At 51.0% G+C, this 20646-nt stretch overlaps 1 pseudogene; it reads right to left on the bottom strand.

Moving 5' to 3' along the window:
• Window positions 1–16487: 16487 nt before the first annotated feature.
• Window positions 16488–20646, bottom strand: part of LOC138498072 (zinc finger protein 850-like) — an 87567-nt pseudogene continuing 83408 nt past the window's right edge.

The raw sequence follows: 20646 nt of genomic DNA, 5'->3' as shown, positions 1-20646 counted from the left end.
TTGCTATTGAGTGAAGATGGAGAGGGGGGCAGCACTTATTCATTCAGTCCAGTTCCCTCATGTAATAGCTTTTCTTATTCAAACAGGACTGATTTTTCGCCTGGAGCTGGCAGTCCAAAATGGTCATATTGCACAGGGACATGTCTGAACAAATGATATCCAGGGAACAAAGTCACTCCACTTTACCATAGCCATGTCAGACATGTGACTATAGGACAGAGAAATGCCTAGTAATAGTGGTGGAATGCAAACTATCAGCCTGAATGAACAGAGAAAAATAAGCAACAATGTTGTGGCAAGGTGACACTTCAAGGGCAACTGGCGTGTTGTTGGGCTAGATGTCTACTGTTGGCAGAAGGGATACTGCTGTGGCCAAATGCTGCTGCGCTGAATGTATTGGATGAATCACATGGGTGACCCAAACAACTCAGGCACACACACCCTCACCTGGCACACAAACTGAAGCCCTCACACACACACCATGCACATGGATGACACACACATGCATGTGCACTCACCGGACAATGCCTCATAATCTGGCAGATCTCCCACGCCTTGGATCTGTTCCTCCGTGACATAGGTCCCAGCGACTGACTTATGTGGAGTGAGTTCCATGTCTTCTACTGGAGACCCACCTCCAGTCACTAGAGTTGTGGCATGACTTGAGGCCAGCTTCTTCTTTGCCCTGCGCTTTAGGTCATTCCAGCGCTTATAGCAATCATTGGCTGTGCGCCTCACGATTCCAAGGGCACTTACGATGTCCGCAACGGTCTGCCAGTGTGCCTGGCGTTGTGCAAGTGTGGTCTTGGATCCTGCTACAATGACCATTTCGTTATCATGTGCGGGCACATACTCGACAAGTGCATTCAGTTCGGCATCCGTGAAGCTGGGCTTCCTCGACGGGCCTGACTGTGTAGCCGTGTCTGGGGCATCAGCCTGTGCCGGACGAGCACTCTTCCTCTTCCGCTTGGAAGGTGGTGGGAATCCTGAGTGTCCTACGCCGCTCTGGACACTAGGGGCAGGAGCCCTGGTGGACTCTGTATCAGGAGTGTGGGATTGCACACTCAGCATGGGAGTTGGTGTAGGCATTGGCTCAAGTGTAATGGTGTCAGGGGGAATGTCAGCAGGATGGACTAGGACCGACACTGTCCTGGCTGGGTGTGTGAGAGCTGGGGTGGATGGAGCCGCAGCTGCCCCTGCAGCCTCTCCACCCTGCCTACTTGGGGCAGCTGATGACCTTGCTGCCCCTGATCCACGTGGCCTGATGACATCAACGTGCACCAGCGCACATGTCATAGGCCTGCTGACCTGGAAGTCAGCCATGGAGTCAGCCAGGTCTGGTGCCACAATGGGCTGGTCCAACAAGGGCTGAGCATGGATGGTGTCAGCCACATCACCCTCAACCAGGGGGGACGGGGGGGGTGATTATGGATGCCCTTGACTGGTCCTCCACACATGGGGGGACAGGGTCACCCTGGAAGTAACGACCACGTCCCCTACCGGATCCACCATGGCCACCACTTGTGGCTCGTCCACCTTTGCCACCCTTACGGATTCCTCGCCTCCCAACCATGCCACTGATGTTAATGTGCGTATGGGAGTGGCTGTAGACTATTTTCCTGGGCAATTTCGGGGTAAAAGGGGTTGGGTACCAGATGGTAATCGTACCCTAGTGCTCTGGCAAGGCTGGATTTGACCCCTGGGGAAGGATGACGGGTCACGCAACGCACAGGAAGCCCAAAAAAGGGAGATAACGTGTACGCAACCCCTCCTAGACCACGTGTGTGGAAAAATGAACCTGCACTATGCTGTGGCATCCAGTAACACAAGAATGAACGTATGCGTGTCACACGCAGCCTAGACTGACCTCTGAAGGGGTAGGCTACACACGGGCCAAGCACAGATGTTAGATACGTGCATGACTCACCGTCTGCCAGGAAAAAGAGCGTGAAAAAGAAGCGCGTGTGCGCATTGGCAACACCCCCGCCAAAAGAAGAAATGTACGCTGTCTGAGGAGACAGGACAACAGTAGAAGGGAACGCTGTTTGAGGGAACAGGCCCAGGAAAACCAGAAAAAGAGAAAAAAGAGAAAAAGCTGTCAGAGGTAACAGTGAGTACGAACTTGAAATGCTGTGAAGTAAATCGCGTGTGAAACGACAAGAAGTGCAGATTTCACCCACTCGCTCTCCACGAAAAGCACGTACAAGGAAATGGTGTTCTACACGTACATTTTATGCAGGCCCACACGTCCAGTGTCACTTCCACGTGTACGCGCTAGGGCCATTTCCACCAATTAGACGCTTTGTCACTTCCGCGTGTTCGCGCTAGGGCCATTTCCACCAATTACACGCTTTGTCACTTCCGCGTGTATGCGCTAGGGCCATTTCCACATATTACACGCTTTGTCACTTCCACGTGTTTGCGCTAGGGCCATTTCCACCAATTACACACTTTGTCACTACCGCGTGTACGCGCTAGGGCCATTTCCACATATTACACGCTTTGACACTCGGACGTGTCTCATTTTTTTAACACGCAACATTTCAAACGTGCGCCATATTCAACGTGCACATGACTTCATAGACGCGCATACGCTGGTGGCCTTTGGGCCAATGAATGTACAGACGTGTGCTGACGCGCTCACGCGCTAAGGGCCTTTCCTCGAATTACACGCAGACGTGCAGGATTTTCACGTGCCAAATCACTCCGTATCAAGCTGGCCACGCGTTCAAACACGGAAGACCACACTCCTGCCCAGAAGGCCGAATTACTGCCCCCCAGAGCCCTGAGCACGCTCCCACCTGCCATCTGCTGCTGCCTGACTGCCTGCTGCCCACGTGATCTGCCATTTGCTGCCTGCATATCAGCCAGGGGTGCTGTTGCTGTGACCACCCCTGCTGGAACAGAAGACTCCCGACTGCTTTTCCGTTGCTCCACAGCCCAGCCCCAGGACCCAGTTGCCCACCCACTCCTGCCTCTGGGGTTGCCATGTCGGGCACTGCAACATCTGGCACCAGTGGCAACCCCCGGCCAAGGAGGCAGAGGGGCACCAGCTTCACTGCCACCGAAGTTGGTGTCCTGGTGGAGCATGTCCTGGGGCAGTATGATGCCCTCTTTGGAAGGTTGCGCGCCGACAAGGAAGGACGGACTCGGATCTGGATGGACATCGTGACTGCCAGCAACGCGGAGGAGGTGGCAGTCCGCGACTACGAACGTGTCAGGAAGCGCTGGGAGGATTTCAGGTCCAGGACCCTCAACAAGGCCCGGCGCCTCCTGAAGGCAGCGGATGCTAAGGGGCACTGGGGCCACTTGTCGGAAGATCAGATGAGGGTCCTGGAACGCATATCCCCAGCGCTCCACGTCCAGGTCCTTGAGATGCAGACCCGTCTGGAGTCGAGCGGTAAGTGTACATGCATACTGATTGTAAGCTGTGCGTGTGGTGGTGTGCCAGGAGTGTGCAGGTTGAACATGTATTTTTATGTGGCCAAGTAGGGGGGGGGTGTACAGGGCTGTGAGGGTGACTCATGCGAGGGGTCTCATGTGTGACACATGGATGGTGCTTGTGTGTGTGGGCTTGCATGGCACATGATGTGGAGGACTGATTGTCAGCTGTGACATGGATGGCGATCTGAACACTGCTACAGTTGGCGGAGGTGTACACATGCATGCAAGTTTGGTGGTGTGTGTGCATGTGTAGTGCACTCCCTGTGTTGCATGTGATGTGTGGATGACCTTTGGCTGCTCATGCTGTTGTATGTGAATGGATGGTGCTGGCTGTTGCAATATGGCTGTGGTATGGCTCATGTGTGCAAGTTGAAATGACATGTGTGTTGGGGATTGTGATGCCATGTGTGAGGTTTACCAATGCCACTCATGTATAACTGTCATGTGTGTATGAGTCCATTGTACAGTGCCCTGATGCCTGTGTTTTCTTTCTCCCTGTCTGTAGCGTCAACTGATGAAGAGGGCGGAGAAGGTGCTGTGGAGCACAGCAGCAGGGGTCGCACCACCAGCCAGAGACGCAAGGCCCGGCTCCCCTCCCTGGTTCTGATCTCATTGGGGAGTGAGGAGTCCGGTGCCGTATCCCAGGCCGCAGCTGCCGAGGGGAGGTCCAAGAGGCGGAGGTTGGAGTTGGACTCCTCGGCAGCAGAAGGGGCAGCTGGGACCCCACAGGGCCCAACAGAGGAAGATGGCACGGAGTCATCCAGGTTGGTGGGGGGTTTGGTGGAGGAGGAGGCCATGCAAGCGACAGAGGCGGGGTCTGGAGGTGGGGGATTCCACTGGTGCTAGTGGTGCAGTGCAGGATCAGGGACAGGAGGCAGCACAGGCCGCCGCGGAGGTGCCTGTGTGCAATCCTGTCCCTGCTCCTGTCACTGCATCATCTTGCACCAACGGGGATGCCTACCTCCAGACCCGTTCTCAGGGAGGGGATTGGCTTACAACACCTGGCCTTCCTCTCCCTGCGGATGTGGCTATCCTGCACCAGGTTGAGCCTGTCCAGGGTGGGGTGGCGTTGCATCAACGGGCCATGCGAGCTGACCTGCAGTCTTTTCATGATGAGTCTGCACGTCTTCTCGCATGGCTCGCTGACCGCGTTGACCCACTGGGACAGCTCACCAGGGCTGGATTCCTCCGTTTCCTGGACATTGTTCCGACCCCCTCCTACACAGAACCCCCTATGCCCCAATCGTCCTCCATGCCATCTTCCCACCCATGTGTCACCTGGGTGCCCTGTGGAGCTGCCTCTGACCGTGCGGCCAGGCTGGTGGACAACAGATCCCTGCCACAGTCGGGAGTCGGAGGTCCAACAGGGGTGGCCACATCAACAACTGCACCCCAGCTGGAGGAGGATGTGCAGGCACCATCGGACAGGGCACAAGGACAGCATCAGCTGCAGCAGCAGGAGGCTGTAGGTGGGAGCCGCGGTAGCTCGGGGCCTTCAACATCGGAGGGGCAGGCATTGGCCGGAGGGCAGGAGGACCCTGGATGGGAAGTGTCTTCCGTGTGGCAGCGGTTGGGCCACGCCATAGATGCGGAGTGGCGGCAGGCGGAAGAGGCGCGGCTCACGATGGTCAGGGCGGAGAACTCCATGCGGAGGGCCCTGAGCCGGGCCGAGTGCCTCGAGGCAATCCGCAGGGAGTTGGAGGTGAACATGTCGGCGTCCCTGTGGACGCTCGGGGCCATAGAACAGGACCGCCTCCGGGACATAGACGAGGAGTTCGATGATGCCCTGGCCCGGAACACCACTGAGTGAGCCGCTGGACTGGCCCGCCGCCATTGTATATAGTTATTTAGTGATAGGTTTCCTTTATTGTTTGTTTTTATTTGGAGTCGACGGACACTGCTCCACCTTTTGTATATAGTTCCATTTTTTTTTTTAGGTTTCATTTCTTCTGTTGGGATGATGGACCCTGAATACTTTGTACATAGTTGGACTTTGATTTTGGATTGTTTTCTTACTATGAATATTTTTTGCCATGGAGCAATGGTTTTCAAATTTTTTTTTACCTTCATTTTCTTTTTATGGACTGGAACTTGGGAAGACATTTTTTTGTATTATCATTTATTGATTTTAAGTAGAAAAGGGACAGCCAGCTTTATTATCTTTTATTTTTACGTGTGTTTTTGGTTTAATTTTTATTGCCATGAATGTTGTTTTTAATAAATTATTTTGTTATTTTAATTCTTCATTGTGTGATTTCATCTCATTGTTTTCATGCATGTCATGATATGGGTTTTCAGGTTCACTTGCAACCATTGTGTGTGTGTGAGACACATGTGTCCATTTACATTGTTTCAATTGGAGTAGTATCATGGGCACATGTAAAACTTGGTTGTGTCTTTGAGGATTGTCAGGGACTGTGGGCAGGGGTACATGTGTGTGGGCCTGGTGGAGGGTGCCCCTCAGTGCTGGGGGGTGGGAGACATGAGTGGGGGCCTGGTAGAGGGTGTCCCTCAGTGCTGGGGGACATGAGTGGGGGCCTGGTGGAGGGTGCCCCTCAGTGCTGGGGGTGGGGGTGGGTGGGAGACATGAGTGGGGGCCTGGTGGAGGGTGCCCCTCAGTGCTGGGGGACATGAGTGGGGGCCTGGTGGAGGGTGCCCCTCAGTGCTGGGGGGTGGGGGGGTGGGAGACATGAGTGGAGGCCTGGTGGAGGGTGCCCCTCAGTGCTGGGGGACATGAGTGGGGGCCTGGTGGAGGGTGCCCCTCAGTGCTGGGGGGTGGGAGACATGCGTGGGGGCCTGGTGGAGGGTGCCCCTCAGTGCTGGGGGACATGAGTGGGGGCCTGGTGGAGGGTGGCCCTCACTGCTGGGGGACATGTGTGGGGGCCTGGTGGAGTGTGCCCCTCAGTGCTGGGGGGTGGGACACATGAGTGGGGGCCTGGTGGAGGGTGCCCCTCAGTGCTGGGGGACATGAGTGGGGGCCTGGTGGAGGGTGCCCCTCAGTGCTGGGGGACATGAGTGGGGGCCTGGTGGAGGGTGCCCCTCAGTGCTGGGGGTGGGGGTGGGTGGGAGACATGAGTGGGGGCCTGGTGGAGGGTGCCCCTCAGTGCTGTGGGACATGAGTTGGGGCCTGGTGGAGGGTGCCCCTCAGTGCTGGGGGTGGGTGGGAGACATGAGTGGGGGCCTGGTGGAGGGTGCCCCTTAGTGCTGGGGGGACATGAGTGGGGCCTGGTGGAGGGTGCCCCTCAGTGCTGGGGGACATGAGTGGGGGCCTGGTGGAGGGTGCCCCTCAGTGCTGGGGGGTGGGAGACATGAGTGGGGGCCTGGTGGAGGGTGCCCCTCAGTGCTGGGGGACATGAGTGGGTTCTGGTTGAGGGTGCCCCTCAGTGCTGGGGGACATGAGTGGGGGCCTGGTGGAGGGTGCCCCTCAGTGCTGGGGGGTGGGGGGAGACATGAGTGGGGGCCTGGTGGAGGGTGCCCCTCAGTGCTGGGGGGTGGGAGACATGAGTGGGGGCCTGGTGGAGGGTGCCCCTCAGTGCTGGGAAACATGAGTGGGGGCCTGGTGCAGGGTGCCCCTCAGTGCTGGGGGACATGAGTGGGGGCCTGGTGGAGGGTGCCCCTCAGTGCTGTGGGGTGTGGGTGGGTGGGAGACATGAGTGGGGGCCTGGTGGAGGGTGCCCCTCAGTTCTGGGGGGTGGGGTGAGTGGGAGACATGAGTGGGGGCCTGGTGGAGGGTGCCCCTCAGTGCTGGGGGGTGGGGGGGTGGGAGACATGAGTGGGGGCCTGGTGGAGGGTGCCCCTCAGTGCTGGGAGACATGAGTGGGAGCCTGGTGGAGGGTGCCCCTCAGTGCTGGGGGACATGAGTGGGGGCCTGGTGGAGGGTGCCCCTCAGTGCTGGGGGGTGGGAGACATGAGTGGGGGCCTGGTGGAGGGTGCCCCTCGGTGCTGGGGGTCATAAGTGGGGGCCTGGTGGAGGGTGCTCCTCAGTGCAGGGGGACATGAGTGGGGGCCTGGTGGAGGGTGCCCCTCAGTGCTGGGGGGTGGGGGTGGCTGGGACACATGAGTGGGGGCCTGGTGGAGGGTGCCCCTCGGTGCTGGGGGACATAAGTGGGGGCCTGGTGGAGGGTGCCCCTCAGTGCTGGGGGACATGAGTGGGGGCCTGGTGGAGGGTGCTCCTCAGTGCTGGGGGACATGAGTGGGGGCCTGGTGGAGGGTGCCCCTCAGTGCTGGGGGGTGGGAGACATGAGTGGGGGCCTGGTGGAGGGTGCCCCTCAGTGCTGGGGGACATGAGTGGGGGCCTGGTGGAGGGTGCCCCTCAGTGCTGGGGGGTGGGAGACATGAGTGGGGGCCTGGTGGAGGGTGCCCCTCAGTGCTGGGAGACATGAGTGGGGGCCTGGTGGAGGGTGCCCCTCAGTGCTGGGGGACATGAGTGGGGGCCTGGTGGAGGGTGCCCCTCAGTGCTGGGGGACATGAGTGGGGGCCTGGTGGAGGGTGCCCCTCAGTGCTGGGGGGTGGGAGACATGAGTGGGGGCCTGGTGGAGGGTGCCCCTCAGTGCTGGGGGGCATGAGTGGGGGCCTGGTGGAGGGTGTCCCTGCACTGCTGGGGGACATGTGTGGGGGCCTGGTGGAGGGTGCCGATGACTGCTGGGGGGTGGGGGTGCTGGGGGACATGAGCAGGTGTGCAGGGTAAACCCCTGTTTTGTGGGCTGCCTGCAGGGGCCGTGGAGGGTGTACAGGGAACACCTGTGAGGACCCACCCAGCCTAATTGCGTGTGATAATTCCCGCGCACCCCTGTAATACACGTACCCAGACAAATCGCGTGTGATAATTCCCAAGTACCCCTGTAATACACGTACCCGTATAAAACTTCACGCGTACCCCTGTAATACACGTACCCTGGCTAATCGCGTGTGAAACTTCACGCGTACCCCTGTAATACACGTACCCTGGCTAATCGCGTGTAAAACTTCCCGCGTACCACTGTAATACATGTACCCTGGCTAATTGCGTGTAAAACTTCCCGCGTACCCCTGATATGAACGTTACACGCTTTGCGTTCCTTGTTTGGCAGCCCTGTTAACTGGTCCAGGGTTAGCGCAGCCCTTTGCGATGATTTTGCGATTTTGAAGTCTTTTCCTTGCGCGAGGGCGTTCTTGGGGGCGTTACTGGCGCTGCTGCAGGGTCGCTGTGATACTCTGCGCCACGGCTGGTTTGGGAGCCTGAAATCCATGAATACGCTGTGCGCGAATATCGATTTTAGCGCACGCGGCTGGCGCAGACATTCGCACGCGCACACTGTGCGCCAGCCGCGTGCGCCACTTTTGTGTGAAATTCTATGAATTACCCTGTCAGTATCCATAGATTCACAATGCCGTCGTATCCCCTTAAGCATTAACCAGAGCTAGAGTGTCAGTAGTGCCAGAAGAGTGGGTCAGTGCATTAATGTTCTCCAGGTAGATAGCCATATCATCTAGACTCAGACTAATCCAGCTAAAAATATTACACAGGATATATTACACAAGGGTGGCACTATTCAAATGGGGCAAGAGTACTGACCCAAAAGGTCTGCGCTGTAAAACGGAGGAGGGATCCTTCTTCCATATCCTGTGGGTCTGCACTCACATCCAGCAGTACTGGCAGGGGTGCTGCAATGAGTTGTCAAAGGTCATGAATAGGACGATCCTTAGAGACCCGAAACTACTATTGTTGGGGATAGAAGAGGAGGGTGATCTATCATGTTATGAGAAACTGTTTCTATCCACCACTGTTGCTCTGAACAAAAGGAACATAGCGCAACTATGGGGCTCCCCCGCAACACCAGATTACGAACAATGGACAACTGATGTAGATATCTGCGTTGCAATGGAGCGCAGAGTGTACAAGGCAAGGGGGTGTCCGGAGAAGGCGAATAAGATCTGGCAAAAATGGGAAGACGCCCACTGATGCGTGCCTGTGGTGTGGGTAGAGTTTAACTGACAATGTCATTTTACGAGTCTGTGAGCCATCTGAGACTGCTATGCAAATTGTAACCAATTAAGACCAAAAGACCCAGCTACCTTATCTAAGGTGCCTTTCTTTGTTTTTTGTTTGTATGTTATGTTTTGACCAAAACCAATTAAATGTTTTATCAACAAAAATAAATAGAGTGTCAGTAGTGGAATGACCATACTTTTCCAATAGGGTCGACAAGGCATTTAGTATCTATAGATTCACAATGCCGCCCTATCCCCTTAAGCATTATCCAGAGCTAGCGTGTCAGTGGTGGAATGAGCATACTTTTCCAGTAGCATGGACAAGGCATTTAGTATCTATAGACTCACAATTCTGTCCTATCCCCTTAAGGATTAACCAGAGCTAGAGTGTCAGTGGTGGAATGAGCATACTTTTCCAGTAGAGTGGACAAGGCATTTAGTATCTATAGATTCACAATGCCGTCCTTATCCCCTTAAGAATGATTTAGAGCTAGAGTGTCAGTGGTGGAATAAGCATACTTTTCCAGTAGAGTGGGCAAGGCATTCAGTATCTATAGACTCACAATGCCATCCTATCCCCTTAAGCATTAACCAGAGCTAGAGTGACAGTGGTGGAAAGAGCATACTTTTCCAGTAGAGTGGGCAAGGCATTTAGTATCTATAGACTCACAATGCCGTCCTATTCCCTTAAGCATTAACCAGAGCTAGAGTGCCAGTGGTGGAATGAGCATACTTTTCCAGTAGCGTGGACAAGGCATTTAGTATCTATAGACTCACAATTCTGTCATATCCCCTTAAGGATTAACCAGAGTTAGAGTGTCAGTTGTGGAATGAGCATACTTTTCCAGTAGCGTGGACAAGGCATTTAGTATCTATAGACTCACAATTCTGTCCTATCCCCTTAAGGATTAACCAGAGCTAGCGTGTCAGTTGTGGAATGAGCATACTTTTCCAGTAGAGTGGGCAAGGCATTTAGTATCTATAGATTCACAATGCCACTCTATCCCCTTAAGCATTAACCAGAGCTAGAGTGTCAGTTGTGGAATGAGCATATTTTTCCAGTAGAGTGGGCAAGGCATTCAGTATCTATAGACTCACAATGCCGTCCTATCCCCTTAAGCATTAACCAGAGCTAGAGTGCCAGTGGTGGAAAGAGCATACTTTTCCAGTAGAGTGCACAAGGCATTTAGTATCTATAGATTCATAATGCCGCCCTATACCCTTAAACATTATCCAGAGCTAGAGTGTCAGTGGTGGAATGAGCATACTTTTCCAGCAGTGTGGGCAAGGCATTCAGTATCTATAGATTCACAATGCCGCCCTATCCCCTTAAGCATTATTTAGAGCTAGAGTGTCAGTGGTGGAATGAGCAGACTTTTCCAGTAGAGTGGACAAGGCATTCAGTATCTATAGACTCACAATGCCATCCTATCCCTTTAAACATTAACCAGAGCTAGAGTGTAAGTGGTGGAATGAGCAGAATTTCCAGTAGAGTGGGCAAGGCATTCAGTATCTATAGACTCACAATTCCGTCCTATCCCCTTAAGGATTAACCAGAGCTAGAGTGTCAGTGGTGCAATGAGCATACTTTTTCAGTAGAGTGGACAAGGCATTTAGTATCTATAGATTCACAATGCCGTCATATCCACTTAAGCATTAACCAGAGCTAGAGTGCCAGTGGTCGAAAGAGCATACTTTTCCAATAGAGTGGGCAAGGCATTTAGTATTTAAAGATTCACAATGTGGTCCTATCCCCTTAAGCATTAACCAGAGCTAGAGTGTCAGTGGTGGAAAGAGCATACTTTTCCAATAGAGTGGGCAAGGCATTTAGTATTTAAAGATTCACAATGCGGTCCTATCCCCTTAAGCATTAACCAGAGCTAGAGTGACAGGGGTGGAAAGAGCATACTTTTCCAGTAGAGTGGGCAAGGCATTTAGTATCTATAGACTCACAATGCCGTCCTATTCCCTTAAGCATTAACCAGAGCTAGAGTGCCAGTGGTGGAATGAGCATACTTTTCCAGTAGCGTGGACAAGGCATTTAGTATCTATACACTCACAATTCTGTCATATCCCCTTAAGGATTAACCAGAGTTAGAGTGTCAGTTGTGGAATGAGCATACTTTTCCAGTAGCGTGGACAAGGCATTTAGTATCTATAGACTCACAATTCTGTCCTATCCCCTTAAGGATTAACCAGAGCTAGCGTGTCAGTTGTGGAATGAGCATACTTTTCCAGTAGAGTTGGCAAGGCATTTAGTATCTATAGATTCACAATGCCGTCCTATCCCCTTAAGGATTAACCAGAGCTAGAGTGTCAGTTGTGGAATGAGCATACTTTTCCAGTAGAGTGGGCAAGGCATTTAGTATCTATAGATTCCCAATGCCACTCTATCCCCTTAAGCATTATCCAGAGCTAGAGTGTAAGTGGTGGAATGAGCATACTTTTCCAGTAGAGTGGGCAAGGCATTCAGTATCTATAGACTCACAATGCCGTCCTATCCCCTTAAGCATTAACCAGAGCTAGAGTGCCAGTGGTGGAAAGAGCATACTTTTCCAGTAGAGTGGACAAGGCATTTAGTATCTATAGACTCACAATTCTGTCATATCCCCTTAAGGATTAACCAGAGCTAGAGTGCCAGTGCTGGAATGAGCATACTTTTCCAGTAGTGTGGGCAAGGCATTCAGTATCTATAGATTCACAATGCCGCCCTATCCCCTTAAGCATTATTTAGAGCTAGAGTGTCAGTGGTGGAATGAGCAGACTTTCCCAGTAGAGTGGACAAGGCATTCAGTATCTATAGACTCACAATGCCGTCCTATCCCTTTAAACATTAACCAGAGCTAGAGTGTAAGTGGTGGAATGAGCATCATTTCCAGTAGAGTGGGCAAGGCATTCAGTATCTATAGACTCACAATTCCGTCCTATCCCCTTAAGGATTAACCAGAGCTAGAGTGTCAGTGGTGCAATGAGCATACTTTTTCAGTAGAGTGGACAATGCATTTAGTATCTATAGATTCACAATGCCGTCATATCCACTTAAGCATTAACCAGAGCTAGAGTGCCAGTGGTGGAAAGAGCATACTTTTCCAATAGAGTGGGCAAGGAATTTAGTATTTAAAGATTCACAATGCGGTCCTATCCCCTTAAGCATTAACCAGAGCTAGAGTGTCAGTGGTGGAAAGAGCATACTTTTCCAATAGAGTGGGCAAGGCATTTAGTATTTAAAGATTCACAATGCCGCCCTATTCCCTTAAGCTTTTCTTCTTGCAAGGCTAGTTTCTCTGTCAGGTAATCACTTTTTGTCACCAGTGGTCTGTACATTTTCAAACACACCAAACATGTCTGCAGAAGTCCAACTTCCATGAATTGTTAGGATAGAGTGGCTAATATCAAATAAACCCCCTTCCTCCTCCTCCTCCTGCACCGCAACATGTCCCGCAGACTCATCGTCATTGCTAGTAGGTTCTGTACTGCTGTCGATGACATCAGGTGATGAGGATAGGGGTAATAGTAAGTGAGGGGAGTCATATAGATCAATAGAAGGCACAACAATCCTTTTGGGTGTCCCACAATGGGGACGACTCAGTGTGAGATTGTTAGGGAGAATTCTCTCTGTAGGCTGAATTTCCTAACCTAGTGAGTCCCCCAGCAGCTTTGCTGGATTTCTGGAGTTTGTTTTTTTCTCCTGCCAAGAGTGAGACTCTTTTTCTCCCACTCTTGGACATGATGTATGGTGTTCCTTTGACTTTTTATGTGTTTTATGGGCTATGGCGTCCTTTACTCCATAGGGTCTCATGTGTTTTTACTATGTGTGTTACACAGCACCCTCCGTGCAGTAACACAGGGGTGTCATAGAGACACCCCACCATAGACTCCATACCCTGGGACTGACTACTGTCTCCCAGGGCATGTAAAGTCACCATTGGCTTTACTAGTCCCAAATTATTAACAGAAACCAGTACAAATCATCATATTGTGGACGTACTGGTCGAGGCAACTCGATTGCCCCGGGGTCTGTTAGTCTCCGTCCCCCCTGATCGAGTTTTGGCTGGTGGCAGTGGATACTACTTTTTATATACAACCGCGAATATATTCCTATGGGATTTTCCCATTGTTCGAGGCTACCAACTTTAATTATTTAATTCTCATAGCCTCGAACATACCGCCGGTTTATTTAATTAATATTAATTCGCCGGTTGGTATTTTTTGCCAGGACTCAATTCTAAAATGGCGTTTGTGTTCTCTTTTGTGACTCCAACCCAAGTCGAGTCCTTTGTTCCACTTTTTGGCGGGCTTCTCCACGGAAGCCTCCAAAAGTGGTGCCACTCTGTCTGGGTACCACAGGGGGTGTGGGAGGGGGTTTAGGCACGAATGATTAGAGTGCCATCTGCGTTAAGCGCTCACCGCTGTCTGAAAATAAGTGGGGCTTTACTTAAGACTTGTCTCATATTCTTTTAAGGGAGTGTATATCTTTTAGTGACCGTGTTTTTGAATTGCTTACTATTAGTGCCTGTGTGTTTTTCTAGATGTGGTTTTAAATAAATAATGATATCTCTTTTACACCAAGCCCATGTCAGTGTTTACTTGTTCTATTGTGTTCTCTTGACCTATTGTGAAAACTCTGTATACTGCCTAACTCTTCTTGAGGGAAGTCTGACTGCTCAGCCACAGCTACCAAGTGAATCTGTGTGGTACAGACTGCTACCAAGTGGGTTTACTGCCAAACACCTGTAGTCCTAAATCTTTTGCAGTGGTCCCAGAGGGAAATGCACAGGTTTCTGCCTAACAGAGATACACCATGGTACTGTCAGCTAATGCATAGGAGGTGGATTGAATCAGAATAACCAAAAGCTGAGTCCAATACAAGACATTCTTCAATATTCATCGATATTGATATTTTATTTCTATCGCGCTCGTACACAAGTGTTTCAGATCGTGACAAGGCAAGGGTGGGGAACAGGGGAGAACAAAACAGCGATCTTACTAGGCCCAGTGACATTGAGAACGCGCAAGTGCATGGAGGAGGGGGAGGGGAATAGTGCAGGGAAGGGAGGAGAAGTGGAATGTGCGAAGCAGAGGAGAAACAGATAAATAACAATAAATAAATAATAAAGGCAACAAACAGTTTTAGTGCAGCCAGCAATTTGCAAGTGCTAGGTTTAAGGCAGCAGACAGGGTAGGTCTGATAAGTGCAGGAAGAAAAAAGAGGGGGCTGTATGGGTACAGATACAGACATCACTGCAAGGGGTGGCCCGGAGGCAGTGCGGTAGGGTGGCAGGGTGAGCAGGTACCTGGGTCCAGAGGACAGAGGGTGGTCAGGTGCACGGTGCCGAGAGAGAACAGATCAGCTGGGGAGAGGGGGAGCGAATGCAGAAGAAAAGAGGAAGGTCTTGAAGTGCTTCTGGAACCGGAGATGGTTCTCCTCAAGTTTTAGAGTGGCAGGGAGGCTGTTTCAGAGGGAGGCCCCAGCCAAAGACAGATATCTATCCCCAGCTCGTTTCTTTGAAGAACGACTGGCCTTTAGATGTTTCTCCTCAATCCGAGCCACCACAATGTCCGCAGCCCCAACGGGACTGGGCATTACTGCCCGTAGAGGATGTAGTTTCGGATGTTGCCCGGTGGAGCAGTAGAATGGACTCAGGCCGGTGGTTGAATGTATGGCATCATTGGATGCGACTTCTGCCATATCCATTACAAGTACCAATTGTCTTGGGTGGTGTTTGCATAGCATCGCAGATACTGCTCCAGGGTCTGGTTGGTGCGCTCAGTCTACCCGTTGGTTTGGGGATGATAGCCAGAGCTTAATGCCCACTGCATACCTAGTTGTTTGCACAATTGAATCCAGAAGTTGGAAAGAAACTGAGAGCTACGGCCAGACAGTATCTTCTTGTGCATGCAGACAATAGACTTTGTGTAAAAACACCTGTGCTGTCTGGGTTGCAGTAGGAACAGACACCAGCGGTATGAAGTGTGTGGTCTTTGTAAAGCAGTTTACCACCACCATGATAGTGTGGCCGTCGGATGCAGGAAGTTCAATGATGTAATTCATGGCAAAAGTGTGCCAGGGAAACAGTGGAATTTTGTTGGGTTATAGTTATCAAAATGGACGTTTCGGCTGGTCTTATTCTGCTCATAAACCGGACAAGTACTCACATAGGCGTGTACTTGGCCTGCCCATCCTGGCCCGCAACACTGTTGTGCTATTAATTCTTGTGTGGCCTTCACCCCACAGTGTCCACTCATCTTGGCATCATAGAAACTGTGTTATACCAGAGAACGAAGAGCCGTCATCGGTATGTAAAGCCGACCCCGAAAGAACAGCAATCCATTCCTTTCGGTAACATCAGACATTTGTAGAAGATCAGGCTTCCATGGGTCTGTTGCTGTTTCTTGTAGGAAGGTCTGCAGGTATGGTTGTACCTGACACATGAAGTGTTTTGGGGAGAGAACCAACGTTTCGTTCTCTTGTATCACTAGTACGGACTCCAAAGAATGTGACAGGGCATCAGCTTTCTGATTCCATTTACAAGGGATGTAAATCACTTTGAGGTCAAATTGGGAAAAAGAAGAAAGCCCAACAGGCTTGTCTGGACTTTCGGCAATGCAATAACCGTAAATGCTGCAGGATCTTATTGTCGGGCATTTTACATGTGGACACAACCAAAAAAGGGCTCCACAGGTACACTGGCAGACGGAGGAGGCAGGCTAGTAATGAAACGATGGTTCTCTGTTGGAACTGTTGCGGAAAACCCACCATTGCAGATACAAGCACCAGGATGGGACCCTGCGAGCCCCCAGTCAACACACGGGACCACTGGTAAGTGGCATGACTCTCTCTTTATCTCTTAAAGATAAGAAGTACTTTTAGAATAGGATAATTAATGTTGCTTTTTAGAGGATTTACAATTATACAGGCATGAAATCGAGATGTGGGACTTTATGTTATCCTAAACCCTTTAAACAAACAACAAATAATGATGAGATTTTTAAAGTTGGCCTTTCTGTACTGGAGAAAGGTATTTCACACTTAACATTGAGATTTCTATGCAGAATGAGGCTGGGCTATCAGCTGTAATTTGCAACTCAATTTAATGACATGAGCAAAGATTCTTCATGACACGATGAAGCAATATATGAATGCTTTACCTGTACACATAAATATATGGTTTAACACATACACTGCAGCAACCAAGATCCATGTCAGGGGCGTGCTGCTCATCCAGTCCAGGTTTCTATTGTATTACAATCTTTCAGGCTATCTGTACATGTTCTCCTCAATGCTTTCCCCATGATCCACCTGGGACCTCTGTCTTTAACAAGTCAGGTATTGATCACCCCTGAATGGATCTTCTGATGACGGCCCATATCCCACCTCATAGCTCAGAGTTTCTCACTTGAATGGATCATCTGACAGTGCACAAAGCAGACTTCTGAGCAAAGCTTTTCTTGTGCACTGGTTCAGTTTCCCGCCATCATAGACCATTTGAGGTCTGTGCATGTCAGAGCCCAGAGTGAATCTTTGCATGCATTTTGTGCACGATTACAGTTCCTGCCCAGTTTGCTGCATCTGACGACTGGAGAGAGAACTAGTACTGAAGCTTTTCCCACACTACGTACACTGGCATGGTTTCTCTTCTGTATGCAACATCTGATGTCTGTACAGATGTGAGATCTGATTGAAGCTCTTCTCGCACTCCGTGCACTGGTGTGGCTTCACTCCAGTATGGATCCTCTGATGTGATGCCAGATGACAGCTCTGAGTGAAGCTTTCCTCGCACTCTGTGCACTGGTATGGTCCCGTCCCCCCAGTATGCAGCATCTCATGTGATAACAGACGAGAGCTCTGAGGGAAGATTTTCAAACACTCTGGTCTGTCCACTGGTATGGTTTCTTCCCAGTTTGTATCCTCTGATATGATAACAAACTCCCCCCTCTGTATGAATCTTTCCTCAGACTCTGTGCACTGGTATGGCTTCTCTCGTTTATGCCACAACTGATGCCTGTACAGATGAGAGCTCTGATTGAAGCTTTTCTCACACTCCATGCACTGGTATGGTTTCTCTACTGTATGCAACATCTGATGCCTGGAAAGAGAAGAGCTATGACTGAAGCTTTTCATGCACTCCGTGCACTGGTATGGCTTCCCTCTAGTATGGATCTTCTGATGTGATAACAGATGAGAGCTCTGATTGAAGCTCTTCTTGCATGCCGTGCACTGGTACGGTTTCTCGCCTGTATGCAGCCTCTGATGGATGGAAAGAGAAAAGTTATGCATGAAGCTTTTCTTGCACTCCGTGCACTGGTACGGTTTCTCTCCTGTATGCAGCCTCTGGTGCCTGGCCAGATTACAGCTATGCCTGAAGCTTTTCTTACACTCCGTGCACTGGTATGGTTTCTCTCCGGTATGCAACATCTGATGCCTGGACAGATGAGAGCTCTGATTGAAGCTCTTCTCGCACTCCGTGCACTGGTATGGCTTCACTCCTGTATGTATCCTCTGATGTGATAACAGCTGAGAGCTCCGATGGAAGCTCTTCTCGCACTCCGTGCACTGGTATGGCTTCACTCCAATATGGATCCTCTGATGTGATAACAGATTAGAACTCAGAGTGAAGCTTTTCTCACACTCTGTGCACTGGTACGGTTTCTCTCCTGTATGCAGCATCTGATGCCTTGTCAGATGAGAGCTCTGATTGAAGCTCTTCTTGCACTCTGTGCACTGGTACGGTTTCTCTCCTGTATGCAACATCTGATGGATAGAAAGAGAAAAGCAATGCCCAAAGCTTTCCTTGCACTCTGTGCACTGGTACGGTTTCTCTCCTGTATGCAGCCTCTGGTGCCTGGACAGATTACAGCTATGCCTGAAGCTTTTCTTGCACTCTGTGCACTGGTATGGTTTCACTCCTGTATGCAACATCTGATGCCTGGACAGATGACAGCTATGCCTGAAGCTTTTCTTGCACTCCGTGCACTGGTATGGTTTCACCCCAGTATGCAACATCTGATGACTGGACAGATGAGAGCTCTGATTGAAGGTTTTTTGGCACACCGTGCACTGATATGGTTTCTCTCCAGTATGGATCCTCTGATGTGATAATAGTTGAGAGCTCCGATTGAAGCTCTTATCGCACTCCGTGCACTGGTACGGTTTCTCTCCTGTATGCAGCCTCTGATGTGATAACAGATTAGAACTCAGACTGAAGCTTTTCTCACACTCTGTGCACTGGTATGGTTTCTCTCCTGTATGCAGCCTCTGATGCCTGGAAAGAGAAGAGCAATGCCTGAAGGTTTTCTTGCACTCCGTGCACTGGTATGTTTTGCCCCCAGTATGAATCCTCTGATGTGATAACAGATTAGAACTCAGAGTGAAGCTTTTCCCACACTCCGTGCACTGGTATGGCTTTACTCCAGTATGGATCCTCTGATGTGATAACAGATGAGAGCTCCGAATGAAGCTTTTATTGCACTCCGTGCACTGTTATGGTTTCTCTCCTGTATGTAACCTCTGATGCCTGGAAAGGGAAGAGCAATGCCTGAAGCTTGTATTGCACTCCGTGCACTGGTACGGTTTCCTCCCAGTATGGATTCCCTGATGTGCTAACAGATGAGAGCTTAGAGTGAAGCTTTTTTCACACTCACTACCCTGGTGTGGTTTCTTCCCCATCTGCAACATCTGCTTCCTGGACAGATGGGAGCCATGACTGAAGCTTTTCTCACGCCCAATACACTGTGCCATTTTGCCAGCAGGATGCTGTGATATCTGTACAAGTGTGAGCTTTGGGTGATGCCTTCTTGAACTCAGCACACTTGTATTAGTCTGTTCTCAGTACAGCTCATCTGATGTGAGCAGGGATGCAGGTGCAGAGCAAAGATGCAGTGCAGAATGGGTGCTCCGATGCATCGAGCTTAGCTTGATGTCTGATCACTCTCCCTCTGGCGACTCGTAGTGCTGTACTTCTTCTGCAAGGGCTGTTGCAGTTATCACTGCTGCGCACCTGTAAACGAGAAATAATGGCCTGTGAGTGCAAGAGTTAAGAAGGGGGAGGGGGGCTTTCAGACTGTTAGCCAAATCTTACAGTAGGTGAAATATAATAGCTAACATTGCTATCACATTATATATAGCGCTTCATTCCGGGTTCCAAACGCTGTAATAACAGATGCTATTTCCCAATGTAAAGGTACTCCATGGAAAGAAACCGGGAAGGGTTAAATGCTGAGTCAGCACCAATGGGATTTGAACCTGGGTCACGCAAGGTGAATACAGTTGCCGGGGGCGAGCAACTACCTTGCTGACTTATAGGGTGAGGGGTACCCCTAAAGAGGAGGTCAAGGCATGTGGTGCTATTGGCTAGAATGCAGGGGAAGTATTTTTCTTGTTTGGCAAATTCTGTTTGGGGCTAAGTGACTGAATACACCATGTTGATTGCACTCAATGTCAGTCGTCCAATGTGTTCCTCAGGTTGTTTCAGATATTGGGGGCACTGCCTGCCTATTACTCACCACCCTTTGGGGTGCAAGAGGAAAGTGTGGAGTGCATCATTGCATGCAGAGTTATACTGTTTCTCTGGTTCATCTGGTGCTAATGCAGAGATCACAAGTGCTGGTGTGGGGTATAAACAGTGCAGTAGTGTGCATCAGAGGGCAGGTCACACTGCTTGCTCTGGTTCATCTGGTGCTAATGCAGAGATCACAAGTGCTGGGGTGTCCCTGCATCAGCCCCCTGTGGGGTATAAACAGTGCAGTAGTGTGCATCAGAGGGCAGGTCACACTGCTTGCTCTGGTCCATCTGGTGCTAATGCAGAGATCACAAGTGCTGGGGTGTCCCTGCTTCAGCCCCTGTGGGGTATAAACAGTGCAGTAGTGTGCATCAGAGGGCAGGTCACACTGCTTTCTCTGGTTCATCTGGTGCTAATGCAGAGATCACAAGTGCTGGGGTGTCCCTGCATCAGCCCCCTGTGGGGTATAAACAGTGCAGTAGTGTGCATCAGAGGGCAGGTCACACTGCCTGCTCTGGTTCATCCGGTGCTCCTGCAGAGATCAGAAGTGCTGGGGTGTCCCTGCATCAGCCCCCTGTGGGGTATAAACAGTGCAGCAGTGTGCATCAGAGAGCAGGTCACACTGCTTGCTCTGGTTCATCTGGTGCTAATTCAGAGATCACAAGTGTTGGGGTGTCCCTGCATCAGGCCCTGTGGGGTATAAACAGTGCAGCAGTGTGCATCAGAGGGCAGG

Source organism: Ambystoma mexicanum, chromosome 5q (genome assembly GCF_040938575.1).
Source record: "Ambystoma mexicanum isolate Mex_15411 chromosome 5q, UKY_AmexF1_1, whole genome shotgun sequence".
NCBI classification, from domain to species: domain Eukaryota; kingdom Metazoa; phylum Chordata; class Amphibia; order Caudata; family Ambystomatidae; genus Ambystoma; species Ambystoma mexicanum.
This window is presented reverse-complemented; position numbering and strand designations above follow the sequence as displayed.